Source organism: Anomaloglossus baeobatrachus, chromosome 12 (genome assembly GCF_048569485.1).
Source record: "Anomaloglossus baeobatrachus isolate aAnoBae1 chromosome 12, aAnoBae1.hap1, whole genome shotgun sequence".
NCBI lineage: Eukaryota > Metazoa > Chordata > Amphibia > Anura > Aromobatidae > Anomaloglossus > Anomaloglossus baeobatrachus.
Genome location: NC_134364.1, coordinates 24,855,499 through 24,877,762, shown reverse-complemented (window position 1 = coordinate 24,877,762; position 22,264 = coordinate 24,855,499). Strand labels below are relative to the sequence as shown.

Here is a 22,264-nt window from a genome sequence, read left to right as displayed (position 1 = left end):
TAAAACATGGTGGAGGCAACGTGATAGCATGGGCATGCATGGCTTTCAATGGCACTGGGTCACTTGTGTTTATTGATGACATAACAGCAGACAAGAGTAGCCGGATGAATTCTGAAGTGTACCGGGATATACTTTCAGCCCAGATTCAGCCAAATGCCGCAAAGTTGATGGGACGGCGCTTCATAGTACAGATGGACAATGACCCCAAGCATACAGCCAAAGCTACCCAGGAGTTCATGAGTGCAAAAAAGTGGAACATTCTGCAATGGCCAAGTCAATCACCAGATCTTAACCCAATTGAGCATGCATTTCACTTGCTCAAATTCAGACTTAAGACGGAAAGACCCACAAACAAGCAAGACCTGAAGGCTGCGGCTGTAAAGGCCTGGCAAAGCATTAAGAAGGAGGAAACCCAGCGTTTGGTGATGTCCATGGGTTCCAGACTTAAGGCAGTGATTGCCTCCAAAGGATTCGCAACAAAATATTGAAAATAAAAATATTTTGTTTGGGTTTGGTTTATTTGTCCAATTACTTTTGACCTCCTAAAATGTGGAGTGTTTGTAAAGAAATGTGACAATTCCTACAATTTCTATCAGATATTTTTGTTCAAACCTTCAAATTAAACGTTACAATCTGCACTTGAATTCTGTTGTAGAGATTTCATTTCAAATCCAATGTGGTGGCATGCAGAGCCCAACTCGCGAAAATTGTGTCACTGTCCAAATATTTCTGGACCTAACTGTATATGGCGGTATTAGTTAGGTCCTAAATGGCTTTGTAGTTTGTATATTGTAGTGATATTTTGTGCATTGTATGGCGATATTTAAACACTGAAAACAATGTATTCCCAGGGGGCCACTACAGATTTTGATCTGGCCCTGAATAATGTGTACAATATCCCACCGGTGGAATAAACGGACTGAAATTGTTAATCCGACTGAACATTTCGTGGGTTTTGTTCTGTCCTTGCGTAATAGTCTCCTATGGGCAATTCTCTACTATTCCAATTTGCACAATCAAAGTGGAAGGATAATCCCCATTATAAGGAGCTGCAGGAATGGAGGTATTGCTTGGATACTTACACATTCCTGGATTCCTTTGAAGCCAAATGTGTGAAGCATACGGTTAGTCACAATAACAGCTTGGAAACGGTGATGTAAATACCTATGGAAACTAACCTGGAAATATTGGTTCTGGAGCCGCTTTGTTGTTAATACTTTCTGAAGAGCAATTTGAGCTCCCTCGTTCTATAACGCAACTCATATTTCCTTTGACGTCCTTTAAATATCAATATTCTATCTGCCTGCAGCCACCACTAGAGGGCACTTGTGAGTCTAGCCAGAAAGTTAGAATTCAGTTTCCCTGCAGCTCCCCCGCAGGAAAAATGAGGTATTACATAGTTCCTACCAATGTAATGTATGGATATGGTAGCTTGGCCAGAGTGACGGAAGCCTCTCTGACTCTGGAGGAACCCCTTCACTTACCGGAGAATTCCCTTCCTGACCCCTACGACTCCTGGGTGTACCCCGCTGCTCAGACGTATGGAGGAGCGGTGGCTCAATAGACTATTGTTGCTCACATATTTAAATAATTAACAAGCGGCGAGCCCCCGTATTCCTGCCCTCAAACGCTTTCGAGCCCAATCCAAAGCATTTCTGAAGCGGTGCCAAGCCGGGAACACAAAGCCTGCCATTCATCACCGGGATTGTTCCTCTGAGCTCTGTCGTCTGGTAACACGTTACTTATTGACTTCACGAAAACGGATGAAATTAAAATTCTAAATGTTCTATTTTTAATTTCGTAAGACACTTGATTACTTTTTGTTTCCTGCAATGAAAAAAAAATCAGATTTTGTAAAAATGCATTATAGGAAATAGAGTTGTGTCTGGGAATTTCCATTATTTTGGCACGGGGGCGCACATACTATAGGGGTGGACCACGAGGTCATTGGACAAAGTAGACCCAGCCGTTGTTGATCCCAGCACCTTTGCTACAGGGTGGGGAGAATCTGATAGACCTGTCCCAAGGGTCATGGAAAGGGTCTTGAGGGGAAAAGGAACACAAATCCGATCTATCCTGAAGGGAAAAATCCAGGACAATAATGGAGATCCATTTTAGTCTCTCATCAAACAGCACCTTATACCTCAGCTTTCTAGATCCCAATGAGTGCAACATTTAGGGTTATGGGGTTAAAAGCAGTTGCATCATCATAGGCCCCATACACATTATTAAATGATCAATGTTGGCAGGACCAGCCGTTCTGCTGTGTATGGGGGCTTTCGCATTGGGGCCCATGAACTTCAATTTACAAAAGAAGGTATGCACACAAACTAACAATGAATGTGAACCCTCCACAATTATGCTCTGGCGATGGTGTCAGTTACCGATTCCATATGATGCAGATTAAGTAATTAGTGGTGTCCCCTAAAGCACCCAGTGTCCCCCCACACCCCCCTCCCAGGTCTTCCAGACAGTACCATTCCTGTATGGCAAAAAGGACTGACTATTTTCAGAATTTCCTGAGGACTATATTGAAACCCTATAAACTTTTTCCACAGCAGAAAAAAAACTTTCCCTGTCGATTTATTTTTTTTTTTTTTTCTTTTGCTCCTTTCTGCTTGGATTGGCCCTTGGAGGCCACCATACTCAGCAGTAATGTCACCCCTCTTGCTTCTGCGCGTTCTGTGTTGGGTGCCTTGCTGTGTTTGGAAGGGGCCTCAGCCAACAGGAAAATGTTCCATAGCCCCCAACGTCCCCACCGTAGATGTGCCCCATCCATCCTTCTTACAGTCCCCACCCTGGATATGCCCCATCATAAGCCATGGACTTCCATAGCTCCCACCCTAGATGTGCCCCCACAGTCCCCACCCTGGATGTGCCCCATCCATCCTTCCTACAGTCCCCACCCTGGATATGCCCCATCATAAGCCATAGACTTACATAGCTCCCACCGTAGATGTGTCCCATCCATTCTTCCTACAGTCCCCACAGTCCCAGTCCCTAATGTACACTTGCTTTGGCAAAACTAATTTGTATTTGGTCCTGACAATAAAGCTTATTTAATTTGATTTGATGTTGCTTCCTGGTATCAGCTATGTTGGCTGATGCCCCGCCCCTTCTGGTCACATGTGTATGACATCAGCACAGGTCCTTCTAGTCACAAACTAAATCGATTTTCTAATAGAATTAGCATAAATAACGGGAAGGGGATAACTATGAATACCCCACCAGCTATTATCTGATCCTCAGCTGCTGTCACTCAACAAGCTGATGATTTTACTAACTTTACTTTCTTGTGTTTCTAAACCTATTAATCTGAGCTGACACTTAAAGGTATGTATAGAATCAGCCTAATAGTGCCAGTATAGCACTGGCTTTAGGTTATATACGAAAACCCTGGTGATTGGTTCCCTTTAAGACTAAGGGGGATCCCTGGCAGCGGAGGATCAATAACAAATGTTTTATGTTTTTATTTTTCAGAATAAAATAGAATGAATGTTTGTTTTTAATTCAGGTATGGACAACATTAATGTTCCATTTGTTAGCTCGTGTGACTTCCAGAACTTGGGCACCATGAATGGGAGTCTTGTTTTCGGCAGGACTCCGCTATCTTATCTAGATTCCTGTCCCGGGAACGTTTTCTTGTTGATTGTCAAACACTGAGCTATGTCAGGTATGTGCAGCGAATAACACCCACAGCTAATTAAAATCCTCCCCCCAACATGCTTAACTAATGAAGCTTTCAATCATCACCCCCACCCCCTAACAAGAAAACATAACAAGTCGGTCACTCTGTCCTCTAATACCCTTTAAATGGCCATATTGGATATTTTTCAGCAGATCACTTTATGGTTATAGAGTATAGCTAATTGTTTAAGGGGGTTAATCTATTCTCACCTCCCGCATTGCCAAAGTTTTAGATACTGTTCCAGGCGTATGTCGCGCTGTTGTATCACGTGACCGCTGCAGCCGATCAATGGCAGTTGATTGGCTGCAGCTCGTCAATATTCTTGTTTCATCAGTTTGTTTGCAAGTAGAGAAAGTTTGTAAATATGTTGCACTAAGCTCATATGTCCTTTTGAAACAACGTTACAATATTAATCAAATATTCCAATATTCTAATTAACCTCTAATTAACCTGAGTCGCGCACGTCATTCCTGCTCCATAATTACAGACGTTGCTGAGACTTCAGGATTATTCCATCCTCGGGGATGTAACTTATTTTATCCTCTCGGTCCTTAGTTGATGAATGTGAATAATTAAGTTCTCTGACGATATTTTAGCTGCCAATGTAAATTATGTATCACTCCGATAAGGAAATGTTATTCCCGGGAGACGACTATGTAGGATATAGGGGAAAGCACAGAGGAACCTCGCAAACCTCTCACAATTTAATACTTTCAAGAACATGTAACATCTGCTGGGTGGTCACAAGTCACAAATGTCACCAAACAAAGGCAAAAACAGACACAGACCTTGTTTGTCCCCACTCCCACCCCGTACCGTGCCAATACGACATATGACCTTTCAGCTGCCTCTTCTCACATTGCAGAGCTCATACCCCTCAGTTCACATACAGTTTGTGTTTTTGTTTTTTTTTTTTTTTGCTGCAATTTTTAATGCAAAGAAGAAGCTGCCTTTTAGTGAACATGGTCTTAGGCAGATTCTCTCTTTTCGTTATTGGTTTCTACATATTTAGGAGTCTTATTGGTTTTATGGTTTCTATGGCATAGGAAACCTGCAAGACAAAGCCTTTCTGGTATATATATTCGTGGTGTACAGGTAGAAACTGGAGGAGGAACCAGTGCCCCATCCGTCAGGAGAGGTCCTAGTGTCCCATCCGTTGGTAGATCCTAGTGCCCCATCTGTTGAGAGGTTCTAGTGGCCCCATGTGTTGAGAGGTTCTAGTTCCGTCTCTGCCAGAAGATCCTAGTGTGACGCCCTGGGCAAGCCAGGGGTCACAGGTCACAACACCACCACACCCCACACTCCAGGTAGGCACATCACAGCTAAACTACAAATCCTTGTTGCCTTCCTCCAGAGGCTGATGATTTCACACCAGGGGGGTGGGCCAGGCGGTTGGCTCCGCCCACCAAGGAGATCACAGCTCTGGAGGCGGGAAGTACCAGGCAGATAAGCCCAGGCAGGGCAAGAGTGAAGTCTAGCTGAGGGCTAGAAAGGAGTAAACAACTAAGTGAAAGTAGAAAAGTGGAAAAGGAGAAAAGCAAGTGAGCTGACAAGAAGAAAGGAAAGCCTGAAGGGTCCAGCTTTGTGTAGGGCCAGAACAGCAAGGTCAGCGACGGCGGTGACCGTCTGGAGTGGGACCGTTTGGAAGTTCCTGGAAGGACCCCGTTGGCTGTGTGCCCGGTGGTCTGGAGCAGTGTTCCGAAGGACAGTCAGCACCAGGGCAGGGGCCTCTCGGACCCCGGCAAGGCTAGGAGTCGCCAAATTTGCCGAATCCGTCAGTGAAGGGGACGTAGATCCCCCAGCAACCAAGTCCCGATTGAAGGCAACCGCTCAACCTGAAGCAGAGAGACACCGCCACCGCCAAGGCACCAGTTTCTCAGGGCCAGCGCCTGTGGGCAAAGTGTAGAGCTCCTCCGGCCCAGATTGTAGTCGGGGAGCGGGTAACCGGAGGGAATCCACCGCTACCACAAGTCAACCATAGGTGCAAGGAAGAGGGACATCACTGTCACCTACCGGGAGTGCAGGTGCAGCCGTCTGTGGGACCGTCCTACCAGCCGTTTGGTTTACCGTACAAACTGTGTCCGTGTCTCAGGCTGAGTGAGTACCACAGTGCCGCAAGGCACAGCGCTGCCCCCGCGTCCCTGCGCCCACCAGGCCCCGCATCTCACAAACCATCACCGGGCCCCGGGATCACCAACCCCTGCCCACGGAGGGGCAACACAACACCTGGCTGCTCCGCATCACCATCCCCGGGACCCCCGCATTGAGCAGCGGTGGTGAAATCACCACAACCGTGGGTGGCGTCACGAACTATAACAATCCCCGCATCCAAAAACCCCTTTCACTCACGGGCGAGGAGTGCCGCTCGATAAACCGCCGGGATCCGGCCTACGGCTCGAGCCACCACTGAGCAGCGGCCGCCGGACCCGAGCAGAAGGGGGCGAGCGCGGTGTGCTGACACCCTCCTCCCCGCCCGCGACACTAGTGCCCCATATGTTGGGAGTTCCTAGATCCCCTTCTGTGACTAGGTCCTAGCACCCCATCTATAGGGAGGTTCTAGTGCCCAATCTATCGGGAGGTCCTAAAGCTCCTTCTGTGAGAAGGTTCTAGCGCCACATCTATCAGGAGATTCTAATGCCCTATCTGCGAGGTGGTCCTAGTTCCCCATCTGCTGAAAAGTCCTAGTGTACCACGTTTCAGGAGGTCCTAAGCCCCTTCTGTAAGGAAGTCCTAGTACCCTATCTGTTGGTAGGTCCTAGAGCCCCTTCTGCAAGGAAGTCCTAGTGCCCCATCTGTCAGGAGGTCCTAGCGCCCCATCTGTCGGGAGGTTCTAGCGCCCCATCCGTCAGAAGGTCTTAGCACCCCATCTGTCGGGAGGTCCTAGCGTCCCATCAGTTGGGAGGTCCTAGCGTCCCATCAGTTGGGAGGTCTAGCGCCCCACCTGTCGGGAGGTCCTAGTGCCCCATCTGTCGGGAAGTCCTAGCGCCCCATTTGTCGGGATGTCCTAGAGTCCCATCTGTCGGGAGGTCCTAGCTCCCCATCTGTCGGGAGGTCCTAGCTCCCCATCTGTGAGGAGGTCCTAGCGCTTCATCTGTGAGGAGGTCCTAGCTCCCCATCTGTCAGGAGGTCCTAGCGCACCATCTGTGAGGAGGTCCTAGTGCCCCATCTGTGAGGAGGTCCTAGTGCCCCATCTGTGAGGAGGTCCTAGTGCCCCATCTGTGAGGAGGTCCTAGTGCCCCATCTGTGAGGAGGTCCTAGTGCACCATCTGTGAGGAGGTCCTAGCGCCCCATCTGTGAGGAGGTCCTAGCGCCCCATCTGTGAGGAGGTCCTAGCGCCCCATCTGTGAGGAGGTCCTAGCGCCCCATCTGTGAGGAGGTCCTAGCGCCCCATCTGTGAGGAGGTCCTAGCGCCCCATCTGTGAGGAGGTCCTAGCGCCCCATCTGTGAGGAGGTCCTAGTGCCCCATCTGTGAGGAGGTCCTAGTGCCCCATCTGTGAGGAGGTCCTAGTGCCTCATCTGCTGGGAGGTCTTAGTGCTCCACTGGTTGGGAGGTCCTAGCTTCCCATCTGCCAAGAGGTCCAAGTGCCCCTTCCATTCTCATATCTTGAGTATATTTACTGCTTCCTTGGAGTGGGCCTCTTCTCTCCTGGAACCCCATTGACGCTGTATCTATGGCTTACATGCCCTCCAGCTTGGAAAATATCACAGCGTCTACCATTCTTACAACCTGAATATTAAATTCTCTCCTTGGTTCTCCCCATTGACTTCCAGAAATGCAGAAATAAAATCAGGAGCTTATAAATCCGTACATGGCACCAGGGCAGGAGTCCAAGCCGACCGTGTAAAGTAGGTGAAAATCGTCGATGAATCTATTACATGTATAGAAACGGACGGCTCTCCTTCTCCCTCCCAGAAATGTTCTATGTGGGGCTGTGTTACGTCGCTACATATTTCAGGACATTTACAACCTCTGGCCGTAGTCCCAGAATCCAGCTGGGAGGGAGGAAAGTGAATCTATTCATTGTGATCAGATCCGAGGCTGAATTGCCCACTGCAAATCTATGGTGCCAACGTGAGCTGATGTGCAGAATCTTCTCCCAGATTTGGAAGGAAATCGTGGGTCTGAAGGACGTGTGGCACTCCGGAGATCTGAGGTTTTCTTCCATCCCCGGTGGTGGATGCCCCGGTGAAATGTTACTTTAGCCCTGTGCCATAGTGACTCACCGCAGTGTGATGTATTGGTAGTAATATATTCAGTCATGTTCCCCCCCCAGGCCTCCGAGACTGACTCACTCTGAAACGCAGGATATTTCTGTCCCTGTGCTACTACAGGACACCTGAAAATCAAAGTGGTTTCCTATAAAGAATATATAACTGATTGTGTTCACGCTTTACGTTCCTATCGGTCTTATTCCTGGTGTATAAACATCTTCTGACTCTCATTTTACTTTTTCCAAGCTCTCTGAAAACTGTGAAACACCTTTAATGTTACCCCAAAAACTCTTTTAGTGCTAAAAAAAAAACCCTGACAGACATAAAGGGGGAGAGGAGGGAAATGGAGCTGCAGGTTCTCACTCAAGGTGGGAAGGGAATAACAGTTGGAAACATCTGATTGGCTTAGAACAGGGCACAGCTCTGACATCACTACAGGAAAATCCCGCCTACTCTGCAGGTGTACAGAGGGATATTACAACACCGGGTCCTCCTGTCCCCGTATATTAGGGGTGTGGTAACCAGCACCAAAAGGGGTCTCATATTTTTGCCATAAGGCTTCAATGTTACCCCAAAAATTATTTTAGTACTAAAAAAAACTGATTGAAACATAGAGGGGGAGAGGAGGGAAATGGAGCTGCAGGTTCTCACTCAAGGAGGGAGGGGACAACAGTTGGAAACATCTGATTGGCTTAGAACAGGGCATAGCTTTGACATCACTACAGGAAAATCCCACCTACTCTGCAAGTGTACAGAGGAATATTACAATACCAGGTCCTCTTCTCTCTTGTAGTTAGGGGTATGGAAACCAGCACCCAAAGGGGTCTCATATTTTTGCCATAAGGTTTCAATGTTACCCCAAAACCTCTTTTAGTGTAAAATACTTGATGAGGAGACAAAGGGGGAGAGGAGGGAAATGGAGCTGCAGGTTCTCACTCAAGGAGGGAGGAAATAGCAGTTGGAAACATCTGATTGGCTTAGAACAGGGCACAGCTCTGACATCACAACAGGAAAATCCCGCCTACTCTGCAGGTGTACAGAGGAATTTTACAACACAGAGTCCCCCTGTCCCCGTATGTTAGGGGTGTGGTGACCAGCACCTAAAGGGGTTGCATATTTTTGCCATAAGGCTCCATCACCCCCACGTGAACCCCTCCTTACAGATGCCTCATCCCTGACTGATGTTAATAGAGCCCCATCGGGTACATTGGGTAAAGGGGTTTCCAAAAATGTTTCATTGATGGCCTCGTTTTATTGACCCCTCAATCTTCTGATCTGTTTAGGTGATTGCAGAATATAATATAACTCCCCCACCCCCAACATATTGCCTGTTGCCCCTCCAAAGACCCTGTTTTTGTCTGATGCCCCATGACAGGTGTTTTCCTCTTGTGTAATGTCGGCCACTCTTGTGAAGAAACCTGCATTCTTGTTTTACCACTAATCCATGTGTCTCCTGCCTCCGCAGAGATACAAGTCCTAGCTTGATTGTCGCAATGCTCTCAGCTCGTGTAGAAAGAGACAAGAAAACCTAGGGATTTGCAGCCGGGTTTGCTGCATTTTCGCACATTGTTAGGCGGAGGGCATCACAGGGGCACAGATATCGCAGCATTGACCCCCGCACAGGTAGGGGGGCTCGTGAAGACATCGCATTTCATACACTCTTCTACGTGGGAATGGAACTAAAACTTGCTGACTGTCTCCGGACCACTTAGTCAATCTCTCCAACCATTCCGAAGGAAATAACTATCCTGATACATTGAACAAACTTCTGCTGAAACCGAAAAAACGGCAAAAAGGTAAGGTCACCCCATGAATATTATTAGAGTATCCTGGGTTCTTGTATCGCGCCTTTTAAGTTTACATGTCTTAAGTGACCATGGAAATTCTAACCTTGTACTTGATTCAATTTATCTATTTTATCGTTAGTAATGATGGACTTATGATTAATTGACCCAATGCCAATTTTTTTATTGGGATTGCTCTTATCGGGGCACGTTATAAAAGTTAGTTATGGGGTGGGTTGTCAGCTGGAAGTGCTACCAGGGTCAGTGGAGGGATGGGTCTCCTAAAATGCCTCCACATAAGTCACTATGGATCCCTACCCTTTTAGATCCACAGCCATGCTATGAGCAAAGTTCTTCTTGGTGCATCAGTGCCAGTAGGAAACACCTCTCTGCCCTCCACTCGTCCTGGTGCACTGATGCCGGTCCTGTTGCCAGTATAGACCTCTCTGCCCCCCCCCCCCCCTCACTCCTCTTGGTGCTCCAGTGCCAGTTGTGGCTCTAGTATAGACCTCTCTGCCCTCCGCTCCTCTTGGTGCTCCGGTGCCAGTCGTGGCTCTAGTATAGACCTCTCTGCCCCCGCTCCGCTTGGTGCTCCGGTGCCAGTCGTGTCTCTAGTATAGACCTCTCTGCCTTCCACTCCTCTTGATGCTCCGGTGCCAGTCGTGTCTCCAGTATAGTCCTCTCCGTCCTCTGCTTCTCTTGATGCTCCGGTGCCAGTCGTGTCTCCAGTATACACCTCTCCGTCCTCTGCTCCTCTTGATGCTCCGGGGCCAGTCGTGGCTCTAGTATAGACCTCTCTGCCTCTGCTCCTCTTGGTGTGTCGGTGCCAGTCGTGTCTCCAGTATAGTTCTCTCCATCCCCCGCTCCTCTTGGTGCTCCGGTGCCAGTCGTGTCTCCAGTATAGTCCTCTCCGTACTCAGCTCCTCTTGATGTTCCGGTGCCAGTCGTGTCTCCAGTATAGACCTCTCCGTCCTCCGCTCCTCTTGATGCTCCGGTGGCAGTCATGTCTCCAGTATAGACCTCTCTGCCCTCCGCTCCTCTTGATTCTCCGGTGCCAGTTGTGTCTCCAGTATAGACCTCTCCGTCCTCCGCTCCTCTTGATGCTCCGGTGCCAGTCATGTCTCCAGTATAGACCTCTCCATCCTCTGCTCCTCTTGATGCTCCGGTGCCAGTCATGTCTCTAGTATAGACCTCTTCGTCCTCCGCTCCTCTTGGTGTGTCGGTGCCAGTCGTGTCTCTAGTATAGACCTCTCCGTCCTCCGCTCCTCTTGATGCTCCGGTGCCAGTCGTGTCTCCAGTATAGACCTCTCCATCCTCTGCTCCTCTTGGTGTGTCAGTGTCAGTCGTGTCTATAGTATAGACCTCTCCGTCCTCCGCTTCTCTTGATGCTCCAGTGCCAGTCGTCTCTCTAGTATAGACCTCTCCGTCCTCCGCTCCTCTTGATGCTCCGGTGCCAGTCGTGTCTCCAGTATAGACCTCTCCATCCTCTGCTCCTCTTGGTGTGTCGGTGCCAGTCGTGTCTCTAATATAGACCTCTCCGTCCTTCGCTCCTCTTGATGCTCCGGTGCCAGTCGTGTCTGTAGTATAGACCTCTCTGCCCTCCGCTCCTCTTGATGCTCCGGTGCCAGTCGTGGCTCTAGTATAGTCCTCTCCGTCCTCCGCTCCTCTTGGTGCTCCGGTACCAGTCGTGGCTCTAGTATAGACCTCTCTGCATCCGCTCCTCTTGATGCTCCGGTGCCAGTCGTGGCTCTAGTATAGTCCTCTCCATCCTCCGCTCCTCTTGGTGTGTCGGTGCCAGTCGTGTCTCCAGTATAGACCTCTCCGCCCTCTGCTCCTCTTGATGCTCTGGTGCCAGTCGTGGCTCCAGTATAGACCTCTCTGCCCCCCACTCCTCTTGGTGTGTCGGTGCCAGTTGTGGATTTAGTATAGACCTCTCTGCCCCCCGCTCCTCTGGGTGCTCCGGTGCCAGTCGTGTCTCCAGTATAGACCTCTCTGCCTCCGCTCCTCTTGATGCTCCGATGCCAGTCGTGTCTCCAGTATAGTCCTCTCTGTCCTCCGCTCCTCTTGGTGCTCCGGTGCCAGTCGTGGCTCTAGTATAGTCCTCTCTGTCCTCTGCTCCTCTTGGTGCTCCGGTGCCAGTCGTGTCTCCAGTATAGTCCTCTCCGTCCTCTGCTCCTCTTGATGCTCCGGTGCCAGTCGTGTCTCCAGTATACACCTCTCCGTCCTCCGCTCCTCTTGGTGTGTCGGTGCCAGTCGTGTCTCCAGTATAGTCCTCTCCGTCCTCCGCTCCTCTTGGTGTGTCGGTACCAGTCGTGTCTCCAGTATAGTCCTCTCCGTCCTCCGCTCCTCTTGGTGTGTCGGTGCCAGTCGTGTCTCCAGTATAGTCCTCTCCGTCCTCCGCTCCTCTTGGTGTGCCGGTGCCAGTCGTGTCTCCAGTATAGTCCTCTCCGTCCTCCGCTCCTCTTGGTGTGTCGGTGCCAGTCGTGTCTCCAGTATAGTCCTCTCCGTCCTCTGCTCCTCTTGGTGCTCCGGTGCCAGTCGTGTCTCCAGTATAGTCCTCTCCGTCCTCCGCTCCTCTTGGTGTGTCGGTGCCAGTCGTGTCTCCAGTATAGTCCTCTCCATCCTCCACTCCTCTTGGTGTGTCGGTGCCAGTCGTGTCTCCAGTATAGACCTCTCTGCCCTCTGCTCCTCTTGGTGCTTTGGTGCCAGTCGTGTCTCTAGTATAGACCTCTCCGTCCTCCGCTCCTCTTGGTGTGTCGGTGCCAGTCGTGTCTCCAGTATACACCTCTCCGTCCTCTTCTCCTCTTGATGCTCCGGTGCCAGTCGTGTCTCCAGTATAGTCCTCTCCGTCCTCCGCTCCTCTTGGTGTGTCGGTGCCAGTCGTGTCTCCAGTATAGTCCTCTCCGTCCTCCGCTCCTATTGGTGTGTCGGTGCCAGTCGTGTCTCCAGTATAGTCCTCTCCGTCCTCCGCTACTCTTGGTGTGTCGGTGCCAGTTGTGTCTCCAGTATAGTCCTCTCCGTCCTCCGCTCCTCTTGGTGTGTCGGTGCCAGTCGTGTCTCCAGTATAGACCTCTCCGCCCTCTGCTCCTCTTGATGCTCCAGTGCCAGTCGTGTCTCCAGTATAGTCCTCTCCGTCCTCCGCTCCTCTTGGTGTGTCGGTGCCAGTCGTGTCTCCAGTATAGTCCTCTCCGTCCTCCGCTCCTCTTGGTGTGTCGGTGCCAGTCGTGTCTCCAGTATAGTCCTCTCCGTCCTCTGCTCCTCTTGGTGCTCCGGTGCCAGTCGTGTCTCCAGTATAGTCCTCTCAGTCCTCCGCTCCTCTTGGTGTGTCGGTGCCAGTCGTGTCTCCAGTATAATCCTCTCCATCCTCCGCTCCTCTTGGTGTGTCTGTGCCAGTCGTGTCTCCAGTATAGTCCTCTCCGTCCTCCGCTCCTCTTGGTGTGTCGGTGCCAGTCGTGTCTCCAGTATAGTCCTCTCCGTCCTCTGCTCCTCTTGGTGCTCCGGTGCCAGTCGTGTCTCCAGTATAATCCTCTCCGTCCTCCGCTCCTCTTGGTGTGTCGGTGCCAGTCGTGTCTCCAGTATAATCCTCTCCATCCTCCGCTCCTCTTGGTGTGTCGGTGCCAGTCGTGTCTCCAGTATAGACCTCTCCGTCCTCCGTTCCTCTTGGTGTGTCGGTGCCAGTCGTGTCTCCAGTATAGTCCTCTCCGTCCTCCGCTCCTCTTGGTGTGTCGGTGCCAGTCGTGTCTCCAGTATAGTCCTCTCCGTCCTCCGCTCCTCTTGGTGTGTCGGTGCCAGTCGTGTCTCCAGTATAATCCTCTCCATCCTCCGCTCCTCTTGGTGTGTCGGTGCCAGTCGTGTCTCCAGTATAGTCCTCTCCGTCCTCCGTTCCTCTTGGTGTGTCGGTGCCAGTCGTGTCTCCAGTATAGACCTCTCTGCCCTCTGCTCCTCTTGGTGCTTTGGTGCTCCGGTGCCAGTTGCTTTAGTACTGACCTCTCTGTCCTCCGCTCCTCTTGGTGTGTCGGTGCCAGTCGTGTCTCCGGTATACACCTCTCCGTCCTCTGCTCCTCTGCTGTAGCCAGAGGTCAGATATTGTGCGCGTCCATAGCTCTATAAGTGTATTACACATCACATCAATCCCTTGGATTGCGATGGGCTCTATGCCCAGTTTTGCCAGATGCTGACAAGTAGTTTATCACCAGGGACCCCTCCCCCAGATTACCTCCAGTCCTAACATGACCCTTCTATGGAGCCCACAACCTACGTATTCCAGCTGTTGTTATGGGGGTATCACTTTATTTCTGGGTGACCGCAGTCCGTGTGTTGTCACTAGGGGCCCCACAACCTCCAAGAGAACACAAATCCACTGAGATAATGATTAATCAGCCCTCACCAGATCTCCTGCCGAGATCACTCACCCGGATCCGGCAAATCTCATCATTTACTGTGAATCGATGCCGCTCGTCACTTATGGGGGGCTGCAGACACAGTGACCCCAGAGGACTCACAATTCCCTCGCCCGGGAAGCTCACAATCTACACGGACGACATACGTCTAAGGACTCGCAGCGCCGAGAAGACTGCATCTGGCATAATGATAGAGCTGGCACCGACCCGGCATAAAACTACAAACAGAGCACAACAATGCCGAAATCTGCATGTCTCACATCAAAGCACCCCACACTGCAGACTCCACACATCCTGACCGGAGGAAAAGCCACGGATTAGGGTAACCCCCGTAATGTGACATCATCAGGGCCTGGCACAGGAGCAGACAGGGCAGGAGTGTATAAACGTGTACAGAATAGTGAGTGCAGCTCTGGAGTATAATACAGGAGGTAACTCAGGATCAGTAATGTATGTACACACTGACTGCACCAGCAGAATAGTGAGTGCAGCTCTGGAGTATAATGCAGGAGGTAACTCAGGATCAGTAATGTATGTACACAGTGACTGCACCAGCAGAATAGTGAGTGCAGCTCTGGAGTATAATGCAGGAGGTAACTCAGGATCAGTAATGTATGTACACAGTGACTGCACCAGCAGAATAGTGAGTGCAGCTCTGGAGTATAATATAGGAGGTAACTCAGGATCAGTAATAATGTATGTACACAGTGACTGCACCAGCAGAATAGTGAGTGCAGCTCTGGAGTATAGTACAGGATAAAGTCTTGTTATGTGCATAGTGACTTAACTTTTTAATGTAGATTAAGTCTGTAAATAAATTAGGTTGATTTTTCATTCATACACATTGACAAAATGAAAATCCCCATGATATAACCTTTGTTGTGTGGCTGCCGCTGTGTACCGGATGGAAACTCTTCAGAATGAGCTATATATAGATTTGGTTACTCACAGGAAGAGAACGGACCCTTTGGTAGAATTCCTGAATCCTTAGTGAAATATTTTGTCATGTGGCAACAGAGTCTCTGCCACCACAAACTAAAAGACGTGTTATGTTCTCCAACATTGTGCATTATCCCTGTACTGTGACATCACTGTGTGTATTATCCCCTGTACTGTGACATCCCTGTGTGTATTATCCCTGTACTGTGACATCACTGTGTGTATTATCCCTGTACTGTGATATCACTGTGTGTATTATCTCTGTACTGTGACATTACTGTGTGTATTATCCCTCCCTGTACTGTGACATCACTGTGTGTATTATCCCTGTACTGTGACATCACTGTGTGTATTATCCCTGTACTGTGCCATCACTGTGTGTATTATCCCTGTACTGTGACATCACTGTGTGTATTATCCCCTGTACTGTGACATCCCTGTGTGTATTATCCCTGTACTGTGACATCACTGTGTGTATTATCCCTGTACTGTGATATCACTGTGTGTATTATCTCTGTACTGTGACATTACTGTGTGTATTATCCCTCCCTGTACTGTGACATCACTGTGTGTATTATCCCTGTACTGTGACATCACTGTGTGTATCATCCCTGTACTGTGACATCACTGTGTGCATTATCCCTGTACTGTGACATCACTGTGTGTATTATCCCTGTACTGTGACATCACTGTGTGCATCATCCCTGTACTATGACATCACTGTGTGTATTACCCCTGTACTGTGACATCCCTGTGTGTATTATCCCTGTACTGTGACATCACTGTGTGTATTATCCATGTACTGTGACATCACTGTGTATTATCCCTGTACTGTGCCATCACTGTGTGCATTACCCCTGTACTGTGCCATCACTGTGTATTACCCCTGTACTGTGACATCCCTGTGTGTATTATCCCTGTACTGTGACATCACTGTGTGTATTATCCCTGTACTGTGACATCACTGTGTGTATTATCCCTGTACTGTGCCATCACTGTGTGTATTATCCATGTACTGTGCCATCACTGTGTGTATTATCCCTGTACTGTGACATCGCTGTGTGCATTATCCCTGTACTGTGACATCACTGTGTGCATTATCCCTGTACTGTGACATCACTGTGTATTACCCCTGTACTGTGACATCACTGTGTGTATTATCCCTGTACTGTGACATCACTGTGTGTATTACCCCTGTACTGTGGCATCACTGTGTGCATTATCCCTGTACTGTGGCATCACTGTGTGTATTACCCCTGTACTGTGACATCCCTGTGTGTATTACCCCTGTACTGTGGCATCACTGTGTGTATTACCCCTGTACTGTGACATCCCTGTGTGTATTATCCCTGTACTGTGACATCACTGTGTGTATTATCCATGTACTGTGACATCACTGTGTGTATTATCCCTGTACTGTGCCATCACTGTGTGCATTACCCCTGTACTGTGCCATCACTGTGTGTATTACCCCTGTACTGTGACATCACTGTGTGTATTATCCCTGTACTGTGACATCACTGTGTGTATTATCCATGTACTGTGCCATCACTGTGTGCATTACCCCTGTAGTGTGCCATCACTGTGTGCATTACCCCTGTACTGTGACATCACTGTGTGTATTATCCCTGTACTGTGACATCACTGTGTGTATTACCCCTGTACTGTGCCATCACTGTGTATTACCCCTGTACTGTGCCATCACTGTGTGTATTATCCCTGTACTGTGCCATCACTGTGTGCATTACCCCTGTACTGTGCCATCACTGTGTGCATTATCCCTGTACTGTGACATCACTGTGTGTATTATCCCTGTACTGTGACATCACTGTGTGTATTATCCATGTACTGTGACATCACTGTGTGTATTACCCCTGTACTGTGACATCCCTGTGTGTATTATCCCTGTACTGTGACATCACTGTGTGTATTATCCATGTACTGTGACATCACTGTGTGCATTACCCCTGTACTGTGCCATCACGGTGTGTATTATCCATGTACTGTGACATCACTGTGTGTATTATCCCTGTACTGTGGCATCGCTGTGTGCATTACCCCTGTACTGTGACATCACTGTGTGTATTATCCCTGTACTGTGACATCACTGTGTGTATTACCCCTGTACTGTGACATCACTGTGTGCATTACCCCTGTACTGTGACATCGCTGTGTGCATTACCCCTGTACTGTGACATCGCTGTGTGTATTATCCATGTACTGTGACATCGCTGTGTGTATTACCCCTGTACTGTGACATTGCTGTGTGTATTACCCCTGTACTGTGACATCACTGTGTGTATTACCCCTGTACTGTGACATCACTGTGTGTATTACCCCTGTACTGTGACATCACTGTGTGTATTATCTCTGTACTATGACATCACTGTGTGTATTATCCCTGTACTGTGGCATCGCTGTGTGCATTACCCCTGTACTGTGACATCACTGTGTGTATTATCCCTGTACTGTGACATCACTGTGTGTATTACCCCTGTACTGTGACATCACTGTGTGGATCATCCCTGTACTGTGACATCACTGTGTGTATTACCCCTGTACTGTGGCATCACTGTGTGTATTATCTCTGTACTGGGACATTACTGTGTGTATTATCCCTGTACTGGGACATTACTGTGTGTATTATCCCTGTACTGTGACATCGCTGTGTGTATTACCCCTGTACTGTGACATCACTGAGTGTATTATCCCTGTACTGTGACATCACTGTGTGTATTATCCCTGTACTGTGCCATCACTGTGTGTATTACCCCTGTACTGTGACATTACTGTGTGTATTATCCCTGTACTGTGACATTACTGTGTGTATTATCCCTGTACTGTGACATCACTGTGTGTATTATCCCTGTACTGTGACATCACTGTGTGTATTACCCCTGTACTGTGACATCACTGTGTGTATTATCTCTGTACTATGACATCACTGTGTGTATTATCCCTGTACTGTGGCATCACTGTGTGTATTTATCTCTGTACTATGACATCACTGTGTGTATTACCCCTGTACTGTGACATCACTGTGTGTATTATCCCTGTACTGTGACATCACTGTGTGTATTATCCCTGTACTGTGACATCACTGTGTGTATTATCCCTGTACTGTGACATCACTGTGTGTATTATCCCTGTACTGTGACATCGCTGTGTGTATTATCCCTGCACTGTGACATCGCTGTGTGTATTATCCCTGTACTGTGACATCACTGTGTGTATTATCCCTGTACTGTGACATCGCTGTGTGTATTATCCCTGTACTGTGACATCACTGTGTGTATTATCCCTGTACTGTGACATCACTGTGTGTATTATCCCTGCACTGTGACATCACTGTGTGTATTATTCCTGTACTGTGACATCACTGTGTGCATTATCCCTGTACTGTGACATCACTGTGTATTATCCCTGTACTGTGACATCGCTGTGTGTATTACCCCTGTACTGTGACATCACTGTGTGTATTATCCCTGCACTGTGACATCGCTGTGTGTATTACCCCTGCACTGTGACATCACTGTGTGTATTATCCCTGTACTGTGACATCACTGTGTGTATTATCCCTGTACTGTGACATCACTGTGTGTATTATCCCTGTACTGTGACATCACTGTGTGTATTATCCCTGTACTGTGACATCACTGTGTGTATTACCCCTGTACTATGACATCACTGTGTGTATTACCCCTGCACTGTGATGTTACCATGTTCAGAGGTAGTGGTCTGCTCTTGATCCTAGTGCCCACAAGACCCTCTGCGACTTACAAAGACATCAGTTTATCAATTGCACATGTTGAGTTGATTTTCCTGTGCTTGTGAGATTAGGTCACATGGTAAGAAATCCACACACACATAGGTGCTGATGCTACCATAGCAACCCCAGAGCCAGCATAAAAATTACATAATAGTTAAAATCTGGATGGAGGGAAAATTACCACAGTGTTGATTTTCCAGACATTTGCCTATCTTCACAGTTACAAGAAAGCCTCGGAGTCGTCACGGTTTTTGATGCTCATTGGTGCAGACATTTCTCTCCACACTCTGTAAATGACTGCACGGATGCGGCAAAAAGTAAAAACATGACATGTTGCTGTGCAGTCGCCTCCATTATTTACACATTTCATTAAATAATTTTTTTTATATTCCATTGCAGTCTTTGTTTTAATTAAAACTGAACATACAAAGCAAGTAAATTATTTATGGGTTGTGCAAAATGTGAAGGGATCCGTCATCAATCTTATTTTTTTGGGGGGGGAACAGCCGGTATTGGAAATTAGGGAACTTTTCTTCATAGTTATTTTTTTAAACAAACATATTCATGAAAATATCAAGTTATGTAATATGTGTTCAGAAAAATATGTTCCTTTCCCCTCCAGGACTGATTATTCTTTATGTATTTAATGGTAAAATCTATATTTAGTGTCTATTTATTAAATTCTATGGAGAAAGGAGGAGCTAGAGAAAAACACTGACATTCTGCTGCAAGTTCTCCTGAAATTACAGTTACAGAGGGAGGAGCTAGAGAAAAACAGATATTCTGCTGCAAGTTTTCCTGAAATGACAGTTACAGAAGGAGGAGCTAGAGAAAAACACGGACATTCTGCTGCAAGTTCTCCTGAAATGACAGTTATAGAGGGAGGAGCTAGAGAAAAACACAGACATTCTGCTGCAAGTTCTCCTGAAATGACAGTTACAGAGAGAGGCAGAGATGAGAGAACCCGAACTGAAAAGTTCAGAGTTCGTACCAAACACTGACTTTTTAAAAAAACAAAACAAAAAACTGTGTCCAAGTTCAGAGTTCGGGTGCTTTACGTGTGATACCCACTCAGTTGAGTATCGGTGTGTTAGGGTTCACTCGGTGCTCGGCCCAGTGTGAGCCACTTGTAGTCTTTGAATGGCTTTCACTGGGGGTAAAAAAAATCTTTTCAGATGTAGTGTGTAAAAAAAAAAACCAAAACAAACCCTCCTCTCTCCCTCCCCCGGAACTGCTCTGTTTATGGCTGTCTGTATGTGGGCTGAGAATTGAATTGCCCAATCATTGACTTTAAATTTTCAAATGCCGTTCGGGTTTCAGGATTAAGTTCAGGTCAAGTCCTGGTACCGAACTGAACTTTATTTAAAGTCCCACTGAACCTGGCAAGCCCAAACTTCCACTGATCTCTAGGAGGAGCTAAAAAGACATTTTGCTGCAAGTTCTCTTGAAATGACAGTTACAGAGGGAGGAGCTAGAGAAAGACATGGACATTCTACTGCAAGTTCTCCTGAAATGATAGTTACAGAGGGAGGAGCTAGAGACAGATACCCAAATTCTGCTGCAGGTTTGTTTTGAAATGACAGTTACAGCGGGAATAGCTAAAGACAGATGTACCGCCCCGCTCGCAGCCGAGCTGCTCGGATCCGGACCTTCTGTGGGTGGCTCAAGGGTCTCCGGACCTGGGGATCTCGCGGTCACTTCAACTGAAAGGGGGGTTGTGGTTTGGGGACGTAGATGTACGGCCGGAGCCGTGTTAAGTTCGTGACGCCACCCACGGAATATGGTGAAGGTGGACACCACCGCTGCAGTTACGAGGCACCCGGGGGAGATGTAAGTTGTTAACCCCTCCGTGGGCAGGGATGGTGGCCCCGGGACCCGTTGGGGGTGTTTGGCGGTGCACTGAGATGGGCGATCGGAGGGTGCTGTTGTACACACTATTAGAAAACACACGAGTCTCTGGTAAACCAAGGTGATGGTGGTCGGTGCCCGCAGTCCCCCACCCGGCTGGTGGTCTCTGTCTTTCTCCCGCACCTGTGTTGGATGGTGCACTGCCTGTGCTTGCAACTTCAGGAGTCCGCTCCTGGCTTGTGGTTGCCTAAGGAGCCCTTTGCCCGCAGACGCTGGCCCGTGGGATCTCTGAGCCGTGGCGGTGGCTGCTTATCCCCCTCGTTGGGCTGTTGCCTTCAGTCGGGACTTTGGGTGGGACAGGACCTCAAGTCCTGGACGCAATAACTTAATTAGCTAGCCCCCAGTAGCTTCTGGACCTAGCTTCAGGGTCTGAGTACCCTCCTTTGTGCTCCGGATTTCGAGTTGGTTCCCCGAGTTGGTATCGGCGGGCCACTACCCTGTCCCGGTCCACCTCGGTTCCACCGAGCCGTCTTCCCGGCTCCTGCAGACAGAGGCCTCCGTCTGCCTCCTAACCAGAGGTGCCCTGGCTCCTACCCTGGCACCTGCTCAAATTGGGTTCTCTCCCCTGCTGGAGCTGCACACAGCTCCAGACCACACACCTCTCCAACTTGGAGAGAGGAGAACTCAGCCAGGGTACCTAACTGCTAAGGGGGACACCCTAGAAATAGGACTTTCACTCCTCTCTTAAAACACCGGTGGTGGCCCCTTACTTGCCTGGGATTGACTGGAGCCCACGACGGCAGAGACCAGCACCTGGTTGCAGCCTTTAACCTATGAGTAAAAAGAACCTGGAACCACAATTGCTGACTGAGACTCTGATTAGTGACGCCGGCGCTCCCAAGGGACTGCCAACCCACCGATATCCACCTGGGGCCCGCTCCGCCTGTGGGGAGCGACACCATTCCGGCTGCCATAACACCTGCCCTGGCGAGGAATTTACGCGGCGATGGCTACTCCCTGGCCGCATACCACAGGTGGTGTCACAACAAACTTTCCCCAAACACCCTGCTTCCCCACCATTTACTGTATGCCTCGGGGCAACAGAACCGGGCAAGGCCACTTGTGACATCACCTGACCCGACCCGTGACTGCCCGGCAACGAGTAGGTAAACCACCTGCCCTGTGGGGCGCTACATATACCCCTACCGATCCCAAGAATAGTGTTCAAGAATAATAATCTCACATGGGAACCACCGCTCCATTCTTTGTCTATGGAACTGCTGGAGACAGTTAAGTACAGTTTCTCTGCTAGTCCCATATATAATGAATAGATTGCTGGTGTACCATTTGTTTCCTTAATTATGGCACTGTGAAGTTTCGTTCTTGGGATCCAAACATTGGGACCCACAAATTTAACAGTTATCTATTGGATAGGTGAAAACGTTTTTCAGGCTGGAATACCCCTTTAATTTACATATCAGCACATAAGACCGTATTCTATATAGAGAACACAAAATCAATGCAAAGACCGAAGAAAATGAATATTTATTATATTTTTAGACTGCGCCAAAGATGTCTCCCCATTACGTTACAGCTAATTGCTGTCAAGATTTTAATTTCAATT

General features: G+C 48.6%; 1 protein-coding gene across 2 annotated transcripts in view; it reads left to right on the top strand.

Moving 5' to 3' along the window:
• FRMD6 (FERM domain containing 6) overlaps nucleotides 1-22,264 on the top strand; it is a 191,890-nt gene that overhangs the window by 12,715 nt on the left and 156,911 nt on the right. Inside the window, exon 1 of one of the 2 annotated variants that reach the window (XM_075330779.1) lies at nucleotides 9,397-9,696. The exons of the other annotated variant lie outside the window; for it this stretch is intronic. The gene's annotated coding sequence lies outside the window, so the exon portion shown is untranslated. Of the gene's footprint in view, nucleotides 1-9,396; nucleotides 9,697-22,264 lie in introns of those variants that run through there. 2 annotated transcript variants of the gene reach the window in all.